The sequence below is a fragment of the Chiloscyllium plagiosum genome, chromosome 4 (assembly GCF_004010195.1).
Source record: "Chiloscyllium plagiosum isolate BGI_BamShark_2017 chromosome 4, ASM401019v2, whole genome shotgun sequence".
Lineage (NCBI taxonomy): Eukaryota > Metazoa > Chordata > Chondrichthyes > Orectolobiformes > Hemiscylliidae > Chiloscyllium > Chiloscyllium plagiosum.
The window spans coordinates 119,278,652-119,301,132 of NC_057713.1; the positions used below are offsets into that span (position 1 = coordinate 119,278,652).

The 22,481-nt window shown below is 39.6% G+C and overlaps 1 protein-coding gene across 3 annotated transcripts in view; it reads left to right on the forward strand.

Annotated features, from left to right (window-relative positions):
• Positions 1–505: 505 nt before the first annotated feature.
• kcnv1 (potassium voltage-gated channel modifier subfamily V member 1) overlaps positions 506–22,481 on the forward strand; it is a 46,768-nt gene continuing 24,792 nt past the window's right edge. For 2 of the 3 annotated variants that reach the window (XM_043689010.1, XM_043689008.1), the window contains exon 1: positions 642–1,244. The gene's annotated coding sequence lies outside the window, so the exon portion shown is untranslated. The other variant, XM_043689009.1, reaches the window with a different exon arrangement.

The following is a 22,481-nucleotide window of genomic DNA, read 5'->3' on the forward strand; positions in this document are numbered from 1 at the left end:
CTGTCTCATCAGTTCACATTATTATAATGAAAACATTGATCGATTCACTCTTAACCTTCAAAATCCATGAAATATGATTCTGTTTAAACTTGCCTCACAATTTAACCCTTTGAGATTAAAATGCAACTTTCTTCCACTTTCAAACGAGATGGTGCAAGTGGAAGGGAGAAGGAAATGATTTTATAGTTAGAATAAAGTTTATTTTTTGAAAGAAAAGGTTGGAACAGAGGAAAACGATTTGCATTTGTATAGCATCATTCACAATCCTGTGTTTATAGAAATGTTTCAAGCCTATTTTCTCAAAAAAATGCATTGTTCACAGATTCGTGAAAAACACCCGAATAAAGTTTAAAAGGTAGTCAAGATAAACGTGAAACGGCAAACTGCAGGAAGGTAAGGTAAGGGGGAGCAGAAAATGATTCGGACACGGGGACAAAGAGAAGCTTGAACCGTTTTGTTCCAGTTTAAAAGAGGTCCCTGCACATTCCCCCCTTCATGAGCAGAGCTGCCTCCTCGCTGCTTTAAGGGAGCGAGCTGTCACAGCCGTCATGTGCCTCTCTCCCCTCACCCATGTGACAGACTCACCTTGGTTTGAAAGTTGCGATGCGGATCTGTTAAACTAAGTGTAAGAGTTCGCCTCGAGTGCAGTCTAGCGCCGCGGCTTGATCGTGAATGTCAGTCTCTCTCCCACCCCACTGCCTCTCTCTCCCACCGAGCGCTGTCAGTGGTTGGCAACTTTGCTCAGTTCCTGAGAGATCGCTGCATTTCTGTTCTGAGAGGGAACTAACAGAGCTGGAGAGTGCGGCGGGCAGTCTCCCTGGGTTGTGAGAGACTGCTCCAAAGTTCTCTGGTCGGAGAGTTGCTGGGGAATGTGGAGAGACTGGGCAAAGTGTTGAAAAGCAGCTTTGGGGAGGGGTGTCATTCTGGCAGGACTAAAATTCTTCATTTTAAACTAAAATAAAACTTCATTTTAACCCTGGGGGTTACAGCTGTCACTCGCTTTGCTCGGGACCACGTGGATTTGGGAGGATACATCAGGGAGAAAACGCCCAGTGGAGGGGCTGGGAGCTGCTGCATGCTCTTGTCTGAGCGCCTGCGGACACAGAGCACTCAACAACTCGGGACAGAGTCCTACCAACGGGCCGGCCCCAAACCACCTCAGGGTCTCCTGCAGCCTGTCCATGGGCAATGCCAGCTTCTACCTGACACCTTCGTCAGTGAGGAGGACTTGACTTCTCACTCAGGTAGGTCTTCCTCCAGTTTCTGCAGCCATGTACAAGTTTTAACGATGGATATTGCTTCTCTCTCTCTCTCTCTCCGGCGTTCTCCTTACCCCTGACCTACTCTCAATTGCGGCTGCCAATCCCTTTTGACATCGCTTTAAGAAGCTTTACTTTTGTTTTCTTCCGGTATACGTTTTGGAAATCAGTTTTTTTTTGTAGCTGGCTTTATTACATTTTCCCCTTTCCCTTCCCTTCACTTTATCTTGAAGAACTTCATCTGTTCACTCCCCCCCCCCCCCCCCAAAAAAAAACGGCGGAGTGACTGTTCGTTAGCCTGAATGTATGTTTTTAATGCATCTAAAATTTGCTTGGATTTCTTTTCCCAAGTTTTATGTTAAGTCCATTCTGCCGTATTTTTAATAATACAATGGGAATGTTTCTGTTTCAACCTCAATTACATAATCAGCTCTCCATGCCTGAACTTTTCAAAAAATAAATTGCCGGACCCGCCTTTTGTATCTGGTCCTGTATCTGCTTTTGTGTTCTTTCTAAAAAGTGTTGTTTTGATACCTGTGATTACGACCAAGACCAATTTGTAAACGCACGTGATAAAATGATGACACCGAACTGTGTCAAAATGCCATCTCTAACTTGCTCCAAAATGTACTCGAATAAGTGATGTGAAGAAAATTCCAGCAAAGAAAATCCATGTTAAGTAGATTTTAGAGCTTGCTGCTAATATTGTCCCAGTGAGTGAACTGACAGGATTGTGGAACAAGTTTTGCCACTCAAAATTAAACGTGCTTTAAAATCCTGTTAAACAGGGATATTATCCTTGAAATTAAGAATTGTGACAGACCATTTTCATTTAGCTTCATACATGCCAGTGTTTTGGTTCCACACAATCTTACAGCCTTGTTCATTGAATCTTCTCAGCCTTCCACTCCTTTCTCCCTCATGTGTTTTGTCTACCTGTTTCTTTAATTGTACCAATAATAGTTACATTAGTTATTCCTTGTTATCACACAATCCACATTCTAGTCATTCTCTGGGTAAAGACGTTTCCTGTTGCTACTAATAAATCCAATGTTAGATTTACAGACCCTAGATTTGGACTCCCACCACAGTTAATGTTGTCATCTCTAAGTCTACCTTCTTAAACCTTTTCATCAGCTTAAATATCTCCATCAGTGTTCTCGTTTCGAAGGTCAGGACGATATCTCATTTCTAGTTTCCTACATTACAAAAGTTGCATCAGTTTCATTACATTTCAAAACAACTTGTAAGTTGTAACTAGCTGTAAGACACGTTGAAATATCTGGTGGTCATGCAAGCCATTATATAATTGCAAAACCTTTTGGAACCCCTCTTGTGGTGTAGTGGTGTAGTGGTATTGTCCCTACTCCCCGGACCAGGAAGGCCAGGTTCAAGTTCTACACACTCCAGACGTGTGTAATATCATCTCTGAACAGATTGATTGATTGATTGATTGATTGATTGATTTTTAAAAGGATTTTTTTTAAAATTGCTATCTTTTACTTTATAATTTTCTTAAGTCATTTTTGCACCTATCTGTTTGTTTTTATCATAGAAACCATAACTTCTGTCAGTACTCTGCGCAGTCAGTTTATGGTCTGTAACACATTAACATAATTCCTTTGCATTCAATCTGTCCTTTTAGAATTTAGTGTGTTTCACTTATTAACTTGTTACGTTTTAGTGTTTTTTGTGTATCTTTTTCCATATCGCAAGATTTCTCTGCTCCTCTACTCCATTTAGAGATTTAGGCTGAATTCTTTCACAAGTGGTGATCCTGTCCATTGGCTAAAACATTGTTTCCAAGTCAATTTAGAGTTGAGAAGTTAGGATCTAATGGCGAAAATGTTTGTTTTTGTTTTTTCAGCCCTCTGGGTGTAATGTCCACTCCATTGTCATTGTGTTTTAGGTATTTTGTCTGAATATTTGCAGAGCTAGCTTCAAAAAAATGTAGTGACATTAATTTGATGGTTCTCCCATTGAATCAGAAGAAAGCAGTGGAGTTATTGCAGGTGAAATTTCTCTTGCAATCTTATGCGTCTTTGGTACACAGCCCTGGTCTCACTACCTTACAGGAGTATTGTGATGACAATGGCTCGGTACCTCTGGACTTTAATTGACTTGCGGAGCTATGCCAAATACTCAGTGCTATAGATTATAGAAGACTGAGCTGGCACAGCGGATCCGGTGTTGAGATTCTCATCAATTGGTAACCATTTGTGAGATGTGGCTACCAAGACATGGAAAGTGCTCAACACAATCCAGAGTGTCTCCTTCAATGTATATGGGAGGTGGATTATCTGACTGACCCAGTTCTGGGTTGATGAATTTTGTTTTGGCAACATTCAAGCATAAGGCAAGTCTCGTGCAGAATAGGGAAAATCAATAGTTACAATGATCTGCAAAGAGATGAATGGCCAGTGTTCAAGGGAAGGTTTTTTTAAAAAAAACCATTACAAAAAACTCTTCCCCTCAAACTCTCTTGAAGTGTAGAGGGATTGGCAAACATGACTTGGAGGAGGTTGCTATGAATCTTCCAAAATGGCAACAATTTGTTCATCAATCTGCATCATACTTTGAGATAAAACATCTTAATTATATAGCAGAAAAGGAAAGAAAATGGAAATCTTGCTATTAGGATTCCCTTTTGGAATATCAGAAGATGGATGACCCCACTGCTGCATTTGAGCATATTTTATCTGCTGGAACCACAAGAACATACACAGAACTCTTAGGACACACGCAGAACTTGTTAGCTCCTCCCAGGATAAGTATGTTATATCCTGATGGGCAGAGCTTATTTTGTAATGTCAATTAACCCCCTAAAACTTCAGCACGCCTTTCACTAACCAGCACCAATGGAACCAGGAGTGTACCGGTTGATCAATGGGTCCACATCAATCAATAAAAACACACCATTAAGTAATAGAAATGTAATGCGGGGGGTATAAACATAAGTATTATACTTACAGCATTAATCACTTCAATAATAACTGAAATAAAACTTACCAACAGACAATCTTCTCACTCTCCCCCTCAACTGAATACATTGACATCACAAAGATCGCGATAATATGGTTAACATCTGGTATTTCAGTTTTATATAATTTTTGTTGATGCATACCCTTTGCATTACATTGCTATTACCTTGTGCATGTTTTAACATTAATTAATCAGTGCAGACCTCTTGGTCAATTGGTGTACTCCTGGTCCCATAGGTGCCAGTTAAAACAAAGTTTGCTGTACTATCAGTCTCACCCCTCTTTTTAACCTTCTTCAGTGGCTGCAACAAAGATTTTAAATCTTTTTAGCGCACAGCCACATTGGATTTCTATTAAATCATAGCATTAGTTACATTCTTAGAAGCTAATTACAAGATCATCTTGAGTAAGGAAAGATGAATTTTATTACTTTCTGACTGTGAGAAAAATCATAAGATACAGTGTCAGTCATACAACAGTTTTTTTTTACATGGGAGATTATCAAGTACAAAAAAGAAAATGAAAAAGAATAAGCAGTTTTAAAACCAATTCTTTGAGTACTTGAAGTGTAAGATTTTAACGTGAGACCAAACTTGTTTAGTTGTTTCTTATCCTCAGCAGTGGCAAAGATTTGTAGATATTTTTGGGTTCTTGGTGAATGGATGTTACCTCAATTTGCTGTGTAACCGGATGCTGTTCTTTTAAGAGTATCTCCTAAACAGAGAGGGAGAGAGCAAGTCTTTCCCACTAACAGCTATGAATCTATTGTCCTCTCTCTGCTAAAAAAGATTTTGTGTGAAATTCAGTAATTTTGCGTATTCCACACTCTGGCTTTGTTATTTTCATTTGCAACTTTTGATAATCTGCTGGTGACTTTCAGCCAGTTATGTGAAATGTTTAGAAATGTATAAATTAAACAGAAGACATAAATTTGAATGACTTGTTTCAGTTCAGCCTGCATCTTGTTTATTGATGATTTTATGAAATGGCTCAACCATTTCGCATGGTGATCACTGGTCATCTTGGGTGAGTGCATTTCCTTTCTACAAAAAAGCTCATGAAAGGCCCCAGGCATTAAAATTAGATGATGGAAGTCAAAAGTTGATAATCCATATTTACTGTGAGTGGCTTGCACATTTGTCTAGTCCAGAATGGGTAGTGATACTAAAGTCATCTGCATAAACGTGTCATAGAATTCCTACAGTGTGGAAACAGGTCCTTCAGTCCAACAAGTCCACACTACTCTCCGAAGAGTTACCCACCCACATCCATTCCCCCTCCCTTATATGTAGACCTGACTAATGCACTAACTATATATCCCTGAACACTATGGGCAATTGAACATGGTCAATTCACCTAACCTGTAATCTGTAGGAGGAAACCGGAGCACCTGAGGAAACCCACACAGATACAGGGAGAGTGTACAAACTCCACAGGCCAAAGCTGGATTTGAACCCAGGTCCCTGGCACTGTGAGCCACCGTGCTGCGCTAAATATTGGTTGCCTTCTTTTAGATGGACTAGCATTAAAGAGTCTTCCACTTAGGTGGCATTTGATACTCATACCTGAGTTCATCTTTGAGGTGAATTCCACTTTCAGGTAAATTTTATAAATAATAGGGCGATCACATAACTTTGCTTGACACCAGTCCACATATTCAGATTTCGCATTCAAGATAATTAATCGTGTCAACATCAAGTAGTTTGAGGATTGTAATAAAGTTTCTTTAGGCATTCAAATCTCTGGAGAACAATTCACAGAATTGGGCAGGTTGATGGAAGTCTTCTAGAATTGGACTTGAAAATTTTCTTTGATTTATATGGAAACAAAAACTTATGTGAATTGTCCCTCTGGAAAGGTCTAAAGCTACACTTTGTCTCTGGTGGATGTTCTCACCAAAAGAAGTAGGTGATGTGTGTTACTGTTTTTCCTGTTGTGGGCAAAAGAGCAATTGTCAATAGTTTCCCCGGCATGTTTTATCTCCCATCTGGAAGATTGTTGCAGTCCTGAATTCAGCAGGTGGTGAGGTGGGTCGTTATTTTTCCTCTGAAACCTGTAGGATAAGTGCATGTAATCTTTAATATGAGCAAAGATCCAGCAGTTTTGAAATAACAAAGACAGGCTTTGTTATCTTTCACCAATTGGATATCTTGCTGTAGCTCTCTCGTCAATAGTGTTTTGATAAAGGATTCTACCACTGTGAACTTGGGGGTTTGCGCGGAAGTGTGAACTCTCACTGGGGAATCAAGGTTCAGGAGTTGTTGAAAATATTCTTTCTAGTTTTGACTGATGGCATTAAGAAGAAAAAAAAAATCCTGAAAGTGATGGGGATTTTGTTCATTTGGCAATGGCCTAGCAGCTTCAAAAGAGCTTCACATGCCATGACCGTCCTTCTGCCATTCAATTTCTTCCAACCGTTTGTCTCTTATGTTCCAGGATTGTTTTAAACATCAACCTTGATTTGCTCTCTTGACTGATTTAGGGCTGAGGCATTGATATTTTGCCTTTTGGACTTTTTGGTTCTTGTGATTTCTTATGCTTGACGGACGTTCAGTACCAGGCGAAAGTGAGAACTGCGGATGCTGGAGATTAGAGCTGAAAGTGTGGTGCTGGAAAAGCACAGCAGGTCAGGCAGCATCCGAGGAGCAGGAAATTGACATTTCAGGCTTCTGCCCGAAACGTAGATTTTCCTGCTCGGATGCTGCCTGATGTGCTGTGCTTTTCCAGCACCACACTCGTGATGTTCAATACCAGTTGAACAAGTCAATATCATCCACTAGGCATCAACCCCCATATGGAGAGAGAGAGAGAGAGAGAGATATCGTTTAGATCTTTGAGTCAAACTCAAATTATTGAAATGATCAAGAAGGAACTGGTGCTTTGATCCTGGATTCCTCCCTGTAGTTTTTATATTTGTCCTTCTACTAGAAGACAATGTTTGTTACAATGTGACCGTGCTAAGCATACTTTGTCAACAAGAAGACACTATTTGCATTGACTTTTCCCTGCCATTTTTCCCAGTCATTCATCTCCAGAGATTGGAGTCAAGGCTAACTCTGGCATTGAAGTCCTTGAGGTGCATGATTTCTTGTTGTCTTTCTGTTGGGATGCAAGTGAAGAGTTCATGAAATAAAAACACTTTTTCCTTGACATCCCCAGCTGGTCAAGGATTAGGCAGAAGCATTTGATGACTGGGTGGTGTATTCATTACAACTGAGCTGGAGAAGTAATGTCATGAGCCTGTCATTTACACAACGAGTATGTTTAGGCAGTTCCTTTAAGATCCTACCCTTATGAGCATGATGTCAGTCATATCTTTCCAGTAGTATGTGTATCCCCCTGCTCATTCCTTTAACTTCCCCTTCCCAAGAAAGTGGATCTCACTGAGGGCAATGATGTTGACTCAGTGTCCTGACTCACTTACATGCCTTTGATTGTAGTTCTTCTTTCTGAATGATCACCCATGAAATTTTCCATTAGTACTCTAACATTCCCAGTTGGAACATTTTATAACTTTCTTTAGCAATGAAGTTAATGACCCAGCAAGATATTCTTCCCAGAAAGAACAGCCTCTTGTTTCAGTACCTCTTTTTAGGCACCTTCCCCATTTGGGGTGAGTAGAGGGTATCCGGAACTCCTTTCTCTCAAACCACTACCCACAAGCACGTCTGTCACAAATCCGATGTCCAGTGATCTTCGTGTATCTATTTCACGTGCATATTTTTGATCCTGGACTCCCAGGTCGTCAGCCTTGTTCCTGATGCCAGTTCTCCATTGCTATTGGAATGAGCAAAAGTGTAGTGGTACAAATATGTGTGTACCTTCATTTAATATGGGGACCTTGGGCTACAATGTCTGCGGTCTTGACAGGTTAGTGGTCAGATTTTGGTGACATGTTAAGCTAAGATAAATGGGCAACCTTGCTGCTGCCAAATGACAGCATCTTGTATAACATTTCATCTGATCGAGAAACATTTCAGAGCATGTATTAATGCTACTGAGCAGAATGTAGAAGTTTTCACGGAAGCAATGGCCTTAGAGACTAAATGTAAAAGAACTATAAAATAAGTGTAATTATGAAAGAAGAAGAGAAAAAGCAAAATGAAAGATTTTGGGTGAGAATTACAAAGCCTAAATCTCTAGTTGTTAAAAGATTTTTCTAATGTCAGATGAGAGGAATTGGAAATAATGTGTTAATCTTAAAGCGGTTTAGGTTGTTATGTGTAACTGGAAGTTACTTCCCAGTTAATTCATTGAAAATCATTTGGCTAGTCTATGTACTGGATTTTCTTTTCATTCTAGATTTTATTTGAATTCTTACAGAGCAGTACTTATGATATTGTGTTCCCGACAGAGAACATTTTATAACAGGAATACAGGTTGGAACTTTAAATATTAAGGTGAACATACCCTCGTTCTTAATTGCTATTTATTCTTGGGATGTGAATGTTGTTGGTAATGCCAGCATTTATTGTATATTATAAATTAATCATTGCTAAATGAATTAATTCACTTGCTGTTCATCAATTTAAATACATCTGACCATCTTGTTTCAGAGGACTGTTAAAAAGAAAACATGTATTAATGTGATTTGGAGATGCTGGTGTTGGACTGGGATGTACAAAGTCAAAAATCACACAACACCAGGTTATTGTGCAACAAGTTTATTTGGAAGCACAAGCTTTCGGAGCGCAGCTCCGTCACCAGGTGGTTGCAACTATAACCTGGTGTTGTGTGACTTTTAACTTTGTATTAATGTGAGTTTGGAATCAAATGCATCAACTCAATAAGGATGCCAGATTTCCCTGTCTGATATACAAATATTCAATCTGGAGGCAGGAGAACGTCACTTGTTTCCACATTTCATAAAGTCATGCTGATTTGAGATTCCTCCACATTACCCCTGAATATTCCAAAAACTTTTTTTTTCTTCTCTTGCTTGTCAAGATACATCTGCCTTAAAGATATTCCAAGTCTGCTCTCTTTTTTTTTGTGTGGAAAAGAGTTCCAAAGACACCGGATCAATCCTCATATCTATCACAAATGGACAACCCCTTTATTTTTCAATAATGACACTTAGTTCTACAAGAAAAGATATCTTTTTAATATCCACCTCATCAAAACACCTCAGGACCTTTACACATTACAACTACACCACCTCATAGTTTTCTAAACTCTAGCAGATGCAGACCCAGTCTGTTTAACCACTTGTCGTAAAACAATCTGCTCATTCCAGGTATTAATTTAGTAAACCTTCGCTGAATTAGATATTAGCCAACAAGAGGGATTTTGCAGTAATCTGGTCATTTAATCCTCATCATTACTGATACTATTTTTATTTCTGATTTACCTCATTCTGTGGTTCTTACACTTTTTTTTAGTTTTGGATGAAGAACCCTTTTCCAAAGAGATGAGTTATTGCCCAGTTTAAATTTATATTTCTGTATATTACTCATGAATATGCTGCATGTAAAGTGTTTGACTAACAGTTTTGAGAATGCATTTTATTTAGTTACAGATTTAATGTTTATTTTATGCTGTTACATTGGAACTTTGGAACATAAGAAAAGAATTGGGTCATTTATCCGATCAAAGTCTGTTTCAACATTCAGTAGGATCATGGTTGATCTGCAGTTGAACTCCGCGTATTTTTCACGTGTTCAGCATGGAGCGAACTGACAGTCTATACTCTCAGAGAGCAATATGCATGGAGGAGTGTATGGGGCAGCATTACTCCATGTCGCTTAATACCATTGGTTAAAATACATTTCAGTTTTCACTTTGACAATTGATTTATTGTCTATCGCTACCACCCTTTGCGTGAAAAGGTGTTTCCTAATTTAACTCCTGAAAGACTGAATTCCTATTTTAAGACTATACTCCTTCGAAATAGGTCTGAATTTTACCATGATCCTAAGAATTTGGCTGGGATTCGTGGGCTATACCTGCAGGAAATTGGGTTGGATCAGTTTCCTGATGCAGTTCCAGCATCATCCTGGGAGAGATTTCACTTCTGACCCTCTGCTTGTGAATTTGATTTTTTTGAAATCTTTTTAATCTGACTTGTACAGGATCCCTGCTTTCCTCCACAGTGACCAGCTCTCCCAGTAATTCAGCTGAAGCTCCTCAGAGGCTGGCCCTGTGGTTGGAAACCATTTAGGAGACCAAATCTCTAGCAAACTAGCCAAGTACTAGTCCCACTACCAACAATTTTACCCTAGCATACATCTAATTAAAATGCTGCCCCATACACTCCTCCATGCATATTGCTCTCTGAGAGTGTAGACTGTCAGTTCGCTCTATGCTGAACCCGTGAAAAATACACTCTGCTCCCAGCTCACAAGAAGTTTAATTTACAGCAACCAAATAAGGTCATTGTTTTACAGATCCTCTTGGACTGCGAAGGATTTGCAGTCTGTGCAGGCTAGTTTAATTTATCAACAGTGACATTTGAAGACATTTTGCCTTCAGAGCATCATGGATCATGGCTGCAGCTTCCTGGGTTACTAGCCCAGAGTAAAAACCACCTTGCCTTTGTGTCCACCTGTTCAACTAGTTACATAATACAACTTCCCAGTATGTACTCATTGCATGAAGTTCTGCATTGTAGAAAGAAAATATAGCATTTAATCTTTATATGCACAGATAATATAAAATGGATGTTATAACTTAGCCTTTGGACCTGATCCACAATATTTGTTGTTGATATAGTTGACACATTATAATATCAAAATATATTAAGTTGAAACATTTGTAACTCACGCTATGCATTCATACTAGAATTAGTATGAGTAGGAGATACTGTAATTCTAATGAACATTTTACAATTGTCTTTTCTTACATTAAACAGAGACAATCATGAGAATATCTGTCTAGAGTTGAATCCAAAATTTTTTTTTAAATGTCTGAATATGCAGGGGAAATATATAGAACAACAAATATTTCAGAATTAGTTTCAAGGTATTCCTGTAAATCCATCCAAAATTAGTGGTTAATGGTTAGATTCCTTACAGTGCAGAAACAGGCCCTTCGGCCCAACCAATCCACACCGCCCTCCAAAGAGTAACCCACCCAGACCCATTTCCCTCTGACTAATGCACCCAGCACAATGGGCAATTTAGCATGGCCAATTCACCTAACATGTACATCTTTGGACTGTGGGAGGAAACCCACACAGACATAGGGGGAATGTGCAAACTCCACACAGACAGTCACCCGAGGCTGGAATCAAACCTGGAACCGTGGTGCTGTGAGGCAGCAGTACTAACCACTGAGCCACTATGCTGCCCTCATCTTGAAGTTTCTCACCCATACAATAAAATGCAAGTTAGAAAATTCAAAACTGTTTATAGCTATGTTCCTTTTGAGACGTGATAGACCTTCATACCCAGTTCAACATTTATAACACATGAGAAAGAGAACAATTTGACCACTTCATTTGTACTTTGACATATCAGTCTGTCTTTTGATATTACTTGCATTAGTGCAAGTAGCTTTAACATTACATATATGAAGTATTCCATCTAAGTTATTGATGTTAATGTTGAAGAACAGCTAAAGAGATTCATTGTTTTCCTATCTATGTAAGGCAGTTCAAAGCACACATTCTGGTTCAGAGATGATGAAAAGAAGAGCAAAAGAAGAGTAGAACTGGAGAGATTCACAGTTTGATGCATACTAATTTTCAATTAACTGCAAGCCTCCCGTCACAATGTATGTACTCACTTATTGCTCGTAGTAAGAAAGACTTGTGTTCTTTTTTCCTAAGGATGTGTGTGACCAAATCAAGGAAATCATCTCATACACTAATAACTTAATTATAACTGCAGGCCCTAACAGCTTTCTAAACTTTAAGCAAAAATTGGTCAACATTAAAATGGAAGAACAGAAGACTGGCTAATGGTGCTGAACAAAATTATGAATCTGACAAGTTTGATAGTTCAGAAGCAAGTTCTAGTTGTTCTCTGGATTAAATAATTTTATGCTGAAAGAAACTTGAGAATTTAGAAGATAACAGAAATATATGGCATGAAAATTAACTATTGACTTTAGCTGCTGGCAGTTGAAGAAGTAATTAGACATCTGTTAAAGGGGAGACTTTCCAGGGGCTTGCTTAAGATTAGCCTTGCAGGAAGGGGATGATATTAGTGTATAATAGCACATCTGTTCTAATTACGGTGCAGCAAATGAATGATTACAGTGCTCTTCAAAAGGGATATTTTAAAATGTGTAATGTTAGATATGTAATTACTACTGACAATACTTCAAGGATGAAAATCCTTCTGCCAATAATACTTTTTTAAAAAAACTCAATGGGAAATCTTAATTCTCATACTAGATTCTTTTCTGCGAAAATTATCAATAGGAAAAATGCCACCCATAATTATTTTCATCACTATACTTTGCAGCAGTTGGACAAGAGATCAGAAATGGAAATCTTGACAACTTTATTATTGTCCCAATACCAGGGAGCATGAAATTATAATATCTGATTCCTGTTCTGCCTAGGATATGGTTAATTTTGCACAGATTAGATCAAATTGTGAGCTTTCCTAATCAGCATATTGCTTTGTCATACTTGAATTATCCTGTAATCTGTTCATGTGTTTCAGGTCCTTACAGGCATTCTCCTTTGATATTTGTGTTACTGACTTAAAATTGATTATGTAACTTAATGAAGTTGAATATTTTCCTTTATTTCATTTTTTTTAAAGTGTAGATCCCTTTAATTTGGATACAGTGACCATAGTTTCTGTATTGACTATTCAGCTTGCACCCTTTGAGATGGCAATGCTACAGAGGCATATATGAACATTATCAAGTGAATGATCTGTGCAAAATGAGGAGCAGTCAAACCTTGTGCCAGCTAACTGTACACCAACAAATTGGCAAAAAATAAATAAATTGTGCTGATAGCAGAAAATCTACATTTTCTTAACCGCAAATCAAGGGAATAATTTATGCTGTGCATAACAGGATGGACCATCATCAGACATGGATCCATGCCTGACCCTTGAGCAACATTATATATACATAATTTGTACTTTGGTCATGAACAGCATTTTTTTTCTATGATAGATATGCTTATTGAGTTCTTTCTTAAAGACCACCATGGGCGGAACGGTGGCTCAGTGGTTAGCACTGCTGCCTCACAGTGCCAGAGACCCAGGTTCAATTCCCGCCTCAGGCGACTCTCTGTGTGGAGTTTGCACATTCTCCCCGTGTCTCCGTGGGTTTCCTCCGGGTGCTCCGGTTTCCTCCTCCAATCCAAAAAATGTGCAGGTTAGATGAATTGGCCATGCTAAATTGCCCGTAGTGTTAGGTGAAGGGGTAAATGAAGGGGGGGGTGCTGGGTCGTGGGTCGGTGTGGACTTGTTGGGCCGAAGGGCCTGTTTCCACACTGTAAGTAATCTAAAAAACCACAGTACACAAGCAGTAAAATTGATTACTATTAATTATTTCTTCAAGCTTCACATATTATACTTCGTAGTCTGATGTGCCAAAGATACCAATTTGAGAATGCAGCTTGTGCCCCCCCCCAAAAATAACACAGTACACCAGATGCCTATTTTGCTAATCAACCTGTTCAGAGATATTATTACACACAACTGGGATTTGAACCTGCACCTCCTAGTTCAGGGGTGGAGACACGACTGCTGTGCCACTAGAGGGTCACAATATTCAGCTTGTTATCAATGTGTTTATTTTGGAACCTATATTGCACATCATTAAGTGTTTGATCAAAGAGTTGTCTTGGGTGAAATCACTACATATCGGTACAAGAATGATGTGAATGGCTGGCAATTTAACATAATTAAGGGGAATGCGTAGTTTTTAGTATGGTTACATCTAAACAAACCTAGGCTGAAGTTATAACAGATAGAGATGGGTCAATCATTCTGTGATTTTTACAAATTGTAAGAAATGAAAGAACGGTGCTACTTTATCAGTTCCAACTTTGAGAGGTATCTCGAGATGCTTTATTCTTTGCCCAGACAAAAGGCAGTTCACCATATTCTAATTCAGGGGTAATGATAAAGAGCTCAAATGTGGTGTCAATGGAACTAGGGAGATTCACATTTTGCAAAATACTAATTCTCCATTAATTCCAAGCCTTCTGTCATGGATAGAATTTCTGTACTCTCTTACTGCCCATAATCAGAAAGAAATGGCTTTTCTTACCCCTGGAATGTGCAATCCAATCCAAACAAGTAATAAGGCAGGATGCTATTTAAAATTAAAAACATTATTTATTCTCTCACATTTACCCAGAATTAATACAACAGCACACATTCAGTCTCTCACGTGCACGATTACGCACACACTAAATGCAGTTAATGATGGGCACCTTTACAAGTAACTCAGCAAAGCAAAGGGTTCGTAGCAAGTTGAAATGTATATTATAATCTAGGAGGTTTATTCTCAGGTGAATTTTGAAACTGGAATAGGTTAAGTACTTTATCTGCTTCATGCTACTTTTCAGTCTTTCTCAGATTTGAGTGACAGCTGCTGGTTCTGATGGATCAGCTGATCTATCTGCAAACAGCTCTTATCTGGTTTTTTCAAACATTTGAGACATAAGAACAGAAGTAGGCCATTTGGCCCATCACGCCTGCTCCCCCATTCAATAAGATTATGGCTGATTTGATAATTCTCAACCCCACTTACCTGTCTTTATCCCATAACCCTTGATTACCTTAAAGTAGCACTGGAGGTGATGGCCTGGTGGTATTATCACTAGACTATTAACCAGAGACCCCAGTAATGTTCTGGGAACATTACAGCATAGCAGGATTTGAACTCAATAAAAGTTCAATTTTATTTAATTCAATAAAAATCTGAAATTAAGAATTTAATGATGACCATGAATCCATTGTCGGAAAAGCCCATCTAGTTCACTAATGCCTTTGAGGGAAGGAAACTACTCTCTTTACCTGGTCATGTGACTCCAGACCCACAGGAATGTGGTTGACTCTTAACTGCCCTTTGGGACGGACAATAAATGCTGGCCTCGCCCGTGCTGCCCTCATCCCATGCCTGAATATTTTAAAAAAGAAGAAATGTGCCCCAAACTGCAACAAGGATGTTCAGAACCATGTTAGAAATAGATCAAAGATGTAAGGTTGCTGTTAGTGTGTCTGATGCCACTGCCTATTGTTGGAGGAGCAAGTGATCACTTCACCTTGGGTTTGTTCCCTGAAGTGTAGATGACTGCCATCCAAAATGGAAACCAGAAGGAACAAGCGGTGAACCAGAGTCACCAAGTACCATTTTAGTATCAGAAATATGGTCATCTGGTTTCTATTTGGTCATTGAGAATTGGAAACTGAGTATCCGTGAGGTGCGGTGAAACAACAATGCATTTTGCTATTCACTAGTGAGGGACTCTTGCCTCACTGTTCAACACTTTATTGAAGGATTGGACTTCTGCTCTCAACATCAACCATCTCTTTAGTTCTGATTTCATCCTATTTCCAAACACTTCCATCAATGCCCAAATTGTTTTGAGACTGGGAATATTCTACCCACACTGTGAATCCCCATGTTCTGATTTTGTATGAGACAGGCATACCTAGAGATTTAATGCTGATCTTTGAGTAATATTATGCCTATTGAGTAGTGCAGATATCTTGTACTGGAAATCATTAAGTTCTGACTTTTGACTTTGACAAATTTTGCAGAAGTGTGTGAACCATTTTGGCACTGCAGTTAACCTAATTACTTTAAAATTGCTGACAAAGACCTTTTTGGATAAATGCATTAAATCATTAAATACAGCATTCAAGTAATTTCAACACATAGATAACAATGTTTATGCTTAATCGTTTTTTTATTACTACAATTAAGTATTATCTGCTTGGATTGCAATTTTAATTTTGGACGCCACAGACAAGACCTGATTGGAGACCTGTTACAACAAAGTATCTTGATACACACATTTATTCTTTCCTACTGACTAATGCCTCAAGTGCTTTCATCATCTAAGAAGAGATTTCCTTAATTGACCTTGTGCTACAGTGTGAAAATGTACATCGTATTTTATTAAGCAGAAACAAAATATAACAGGGAATTACTTATAAGCCGAAGTTATTGAATGAACAAAAATGATGGGATAGATTTTCAACTTCCCACATGCCATATGTAGCACTGCTAAGTTGATGGTCACCTTCTGAATTTGGTGTGAGATTCTCTCATGCCGTTTGCTCACTGAGATTCTGTTCAGCATGGCTTTAAATTTAATACATCTTGATTATCAACGTGCTTGTCTTAAGTTGGCAGATCTATAATAAGTACATGCAACTGAGGTTCTGCAAGTGTTTCGTTCTTCCATTTTCAGCCAGTGTGCAAAATTGGACTGTTCTGAAACTAAACTGCAAGAAGGAACAGTGAGGGACCCTATGCCTGTGTTATGTGTACAGCCTCTTAGTCACAGTTAGGTACATAGCCTCCCATCTGAATCATAGTCCCTATTAATGTCAGATCCGATTCTTGCAGCCTCCAGATTGAAGTCATTGACTTAAAATGCCAATACAGGTATATCCAACAATCCAAAGAAACTCTGCAGAGATTTGTTGAACAACAATAATTGTAAATTGACATCAAACAAAACCCACTCTTAAATGAATCTCTAGTGTACAGGTTTGTCTGCTCACAGCTGGTGGTGATTTAACCTGAGAGTTGCCACGCCTCAGGTGAGAGGAAAGGTTGGGGGTGGAAGAGTCCTTCATTGTAATCTAAGCCAGAACCCATGCTGTTGGCACCATTCTGTTTGGCAAACCTACTGAGCTAACTGACGGTGCCGATTTTGTGGCCTGCTTTGTAATGCATAGTCTCAAGTTTCTGGAGAGTTGGAGCTACACTCCTCCAGGCAAATGGGGAATGTTGCATTGCATTCTTGATGTGTGCCCCGTAGATGGGGTCAAGAGGTGAGTTCTCACTGTAGAATTCCTAACCTCTGACCTGTTCCTGTCACCACAGTATCTCTGGCGAATCCAGTTCTGTTTCTAATCAATAGTAGTTGTTGATCGATTGGTAAAAACAATGACTGCAGATGCTGGAAACCAGATTCTGTATCAGTGGTGCTGGAAGAGCACAGCAATTCAGGCAGCATCCGACGTGCAGCAAAATCGACGTTTCGGATTCCTGATGAAGGGCTTTTGCCCGAAACGTCGATTTTGCTGCTCGTCGGATGCTGCCTGAATTGCTGTGCTCTTCCAGCACCGTTGATCGATTGGTGCTTATTCACCAATAATATAACATGTAGTCACATCTCTGTAACTTCTGCATCTTCAGCCATGATACCAGCACACTCGTATCAAGCTTAAATTCAGTGGTATGTTCATTTAAGATTAGATTACCTACAGTATTGAAACAGGCCCTTTGACCCAACCAATCAACTCTGACCCTCCAAAAAGTAACCCACCTAGACCCATTTCCCCCTGACTAATGCACCTAACACTATTGGCAATTTAATGTGGCCAATTCACCTGACCTGCACATCTTTGGGCTGTGGGATGTAGCCAGAGCACCCGGTGGAAACCCACACAGACACGGGGAGAATGTCCAAACTCCACGCAGACAGACGCCTAAGGCAGAAATCGAACCCAGGTCTCTAGTAATGAGGCAGTAGTGCTAACCCCTGAGCCACCATGCTGCCCCCAGCTTAACTTAAGCAAGTTCTGTGAATCCCAGATGATCAGTGGATTAGCAACTTCCCCTATAAATACCTTGGTTATTCTGCTGTAAAGGAGATTTCTGAATCATATTAAGGTTTTTTTAGTGAGCAACCTCTTCCTTTCATATGACTCTGGAACCATGTGCCATATCTATGCGTCATATTTGATTTTGGGGTATTGTTGTATTTTAAGAGCTATCACTTCTATGAAGTTGCACCTTGTGTTTTGTTTTGGCAATCTCTGGCCTTCAATCTGCTGGTGAGTATGAACTCTTCTCATTTTTGCTGATTTAATCCCATTTCTGTTAAATGTGTATTGTTGCGACTGCTTCAAATTTTCTTCTTTTTCTGAAGCATTTATTCTTCTATTCATGAATGCTGTTTGAAATAGAATTGCTGTAGAGTTTGTTAGACTCTGCAGCATTCCCTTTATTTGTCAGCCTTTGCTCAATCCATATTACTGTGACTCTACAACAGTCTTCAATAAAGTTTTTTAGATCATATTATTATTCTGTAGTAATTTACTGTTTTTAAGCTTTTTAAAAAATGTTTCTTTGTAATATGGTGTCTCTGCACTGCTGACTGGATTTTCATATATTTTCCAAGTTGTGCTCACCTTTTATTACTGATCAAAATGATAGCTAGTGGCTTCCTCTGGGTTTATTCCCACGTTCTGCAACCAAAAAAATTCTCCCCAGGAGAAATGTTCATTTTCCCAACCTACACACATTAATCTAGCAAATAGTTTCATTTACATAAGCTTTGAAATATAAGTCCTTTGCATATAGCCAAAGGAAATCACTTATTATTGTATCCTGGTCTTTTTAAATCTCTCTAACATTTCCTGACCGTTCCTCTTCACTATTAATGAATTCTAAAGTCGTCTTGTTTTTGTAGCCAAGGTCTAAATTAGTTTTCTGGTCCTTTCATTGTTCCTTTCAGGTATACCTATCGGAGGCTAATGTCAATGGCAATTCTTGATGTGAGAAGGAAACACATTTTACATTCCTTTGACTTCCCCTTTTGCACACCATTTTTCATAAAGTTATTCTTTCTCTTTTCCCTTTTAGATTTCTTCATTTTACATCCTAAAGCCTTCAATTACTTCTTACAGAGCCTCCTCCACTATGACTCAATGGTTAGCATTGCTGCCTCACAGCTCCAGGGACCTGGGTTTAATGCCATCCTTTGGTGTGAAGTTTGCAATTTGTCCCTGTGTCAGCTGGGTTTCTTCCGGATGCTCTGGTTTCCTCCCACAGTCCAAAGGTGCGCCGATTAAGTGGTTTGGCCATACTAAATTCCCCATTGTGTCCAGGGATGTGTAAATTATGTGGATTAACCATGGGAATGTGGGGTTATAGGGAAAGGGTAAGGAGGGTGGCTCAGGGTGGGTTGCTCTTTATTGGGAATCAATGGGCTGAAGGGCCTGTTTCTACTCTATAAGGATTCTTTGAAGGCCTCTGCCTTTTTCTAAAATTAGTTCGCTTTTCTTTCATTTCAAGGTTACACTCTGCTCATTGAAAATATCCTACAACGATTATTACCTCTACACCCGTAATTCCTTTGTGTTCGAGCAATGAAGCGAAAACCAGACTAAGAGCACACTAGCTTCTGTCTTTGACATTCTGTCTTTGGATGTCGTGCTGGTCTCTTTTGTTTCTCTGGTTATGTTGTAATTGTGCTTCAACTACTGATTAACTGTACCTTCTTAAAGTGATAATGCTCTTAAAGAGAGACACTCACTAGATTTTTTATTCTTCCAGGTCTGGATTTCCTCTTTTCCATGGTGGGGTTTGGATCTGTACCATTGCAACCATATAGAATTGTCCTGGATGATCATTTCTTGTCCCCAGTTGTATTTGCTACCTCTTCCAGTATGTGGTCCTTGATAAGGATTGTTTGAGCTAGATCGCTGCCACCATTGCTTCTTTTGTCTTTGGTGCAACTGGCAGAGAACCAGTAAGAGGATCTACAGAAGACGCACTGTTCTTAGATAATAAAAATAGGTTTGTTATATGATCGCAATAAATACAAAGGCATTTGGTCAGGCACAATTATGAGGACCTTATGGAGCTGGTAGATGGCTCTGAAAGCTCGGCTTTGAATTGGCTCCACCTATTCTACTGAAGCCAATGTAACATGAAAATTAACTATTTATGAACCATTGCATTCAGAACGCTAACCTCCATTACATTATCATTGTGTTGCTCAAACCTTTGAGGATCCCTTGCAGTTGATTTTTTTTTCTTGAAGTCTGAATGCCATATAGTCTATGTGCATCTCTCTTTTTAGAGCTTACCTTTCAGTGACCACTTCTGTTCAAATTCATGTTCTGGATAGACAAGCTATCAATGGCAGTGCAGGTATTGGCCTATAGTTGGGCAAGTGCCATGGATGTACTGCCTATTTCTCACCCACTCTGGTTTGAAAATGTCCTACAACGATTGTTACTTGTACAGCCATAATTCCTTTTGAGTCACAGCAATGAAGCAAAAACCAGACAAGGAGCACACCAGAGAGTCATCCATTTGTAAGGAGGCAATGATGTGGTAGTATTAACGCTGGACTGTTAATCCAGTGACCCAGATCATTTTCTGGGGACCTGGGTTCAAATCCTGCCACAACAGATGGTGGAATTTGAATTCAATAAAAGTCTGTGACTAAGAGTTCAGTGATGATCATGAAATAATTGACAAAAACCCATCTGGTTCACTTATCTTCTTTTAGGGAAGGAAAGAGCCATCCTTACCTGGTCTGGCCTACATGTGACTCCAAACCCACAGCAATGTGGTTGACTCTTATCTCCCCTCTCGGCATTTAGGGATGGGCAATAAATGACATGAAGCTGCTCTTCTCCTTGCCCTTGGCTGCAGTGAGGTTGTCCATGTTCCATTCTTGTACATCTGAAAGGAAGGAAGGAGCACAAGAAAAGTGGGAGTTCTGTGATGGTCCTACCTACAGTTTCCACTTTGTGACACATCTTAGGATGAGAGTAAGGAAAGAACTGGAAGAGCATAAGGCATCGCCATCATCCTGGATGATAGACCGTGTAGTGCCAGATGTCATGGGTCTTGCTACTTTTGAACTCGTTATGTGGTGCACCATCATTTCAAGGAAGTACAGAGATAGGGTTATCGAGGCACGTGATATTATGAGCCACCTTGCGCTGTAAGAGAGTGGACAGACTAACAGTGATTGTAAAACAAAAACAAGAATTGCTGGAGAAACACAGAAGGTCTGGCAGCATCTATGTGAAGAAAGTGTTAATATTTCAAGTCCAGTGACTCTTCAGGACTGTTAGGAAATGATAAGATGAAGAAACCAAGATGGCATCTGAGTGAAATTAAGAAACATTTGAAGTGATTCCATTTTAATTGAATTCTTCAGGGTAATGTCCTCACTCAACCATCTTCATCAGCTTCATCAATGCTGCTTTATAACCCGTCCATCATAAGGTCAGAAGTGGGAATGTTTGCAGATGATTGCTCAATGTTCAGCACCATTCGCAACTCCTCTGAAATTGAAGTTGTCCATTGCCAAAAGCAATAAGACCTGGACGATATCCAGGCTTGGGCTAACACTGTTTAAGTAACTTGCACGCCTCACAAATGTCAGGCAATAACTGACAGTCTCCAATAGGAGACTATCTAACCCCCTGCCCTGTCATTCAATGATGCTACCATCAGTGATTCATCTACAATCAACATCCTGGGAGTCACCATTGGCCTGAAACACAACTTGACTTGCCACAAACACTTGTATGTGGACCTTCTCCAGGGCAACTAGGGGGTGCGTAATAAATGCTGGCCAGCCTGCAATGCCTACAATTGAATTTTTAAAAGGACCCGATGTTTGGTGAGTAAGAAACATGGAAGGATGGAATCAACCTCTAAACTTATTGAACTTTATGTTGAGTCCTAGGATTCCCCACGCAGAAAATGAGATGTTCTTCAAGCTTTTTCTGAGGCTCACTGGAATGCTGTGACAGAAATGTTGGCCAGAAGCAAGGTGTGTTGAAGTGGCAGGCAACTGGAAGCCTGGGATCATTTTTGCATACAAAACATCGGTGCTCAGCTTTCTTCCCATGGATGCTGCCAGACGTACAGAGTTTCAACAGCAATTTCTGTTTTTGTTTCTGACCTCCAGTTCTTTTATTTTACCATTCTGTCAGTGATTATGCTGTACTTTATTTGAATGATATGCCTGCCCTTATTTAAACAAATGAAGGTTATTTGGATCGACCTGGCACAGTGGCTCAGTGGTTACCACTCCTACCGCACAGGTTTGATTCCAGCCTCAGGCAACTGTGTGGTGTTTGTACATTCTCTCTGCGTCGGCATGGGTGCTCTGGTTTCTTTTCACAGTCCAAAGATGTGCAGATCAGGTGGACTGGCCATGCTAAATTGCCCATAATGTCCAGGGATGTGTAGGCTAGGTGGATTAGCTGTGGGAAATACAGGGTAACAGGGATGGGGAGATGGGTCTATCGTGGAGAAGATGTAGAGAATCACCAGGAGACACAGAGTTCTTTAAGAAGTAGGTCTCTTATTTGCAAACAAAAAACCA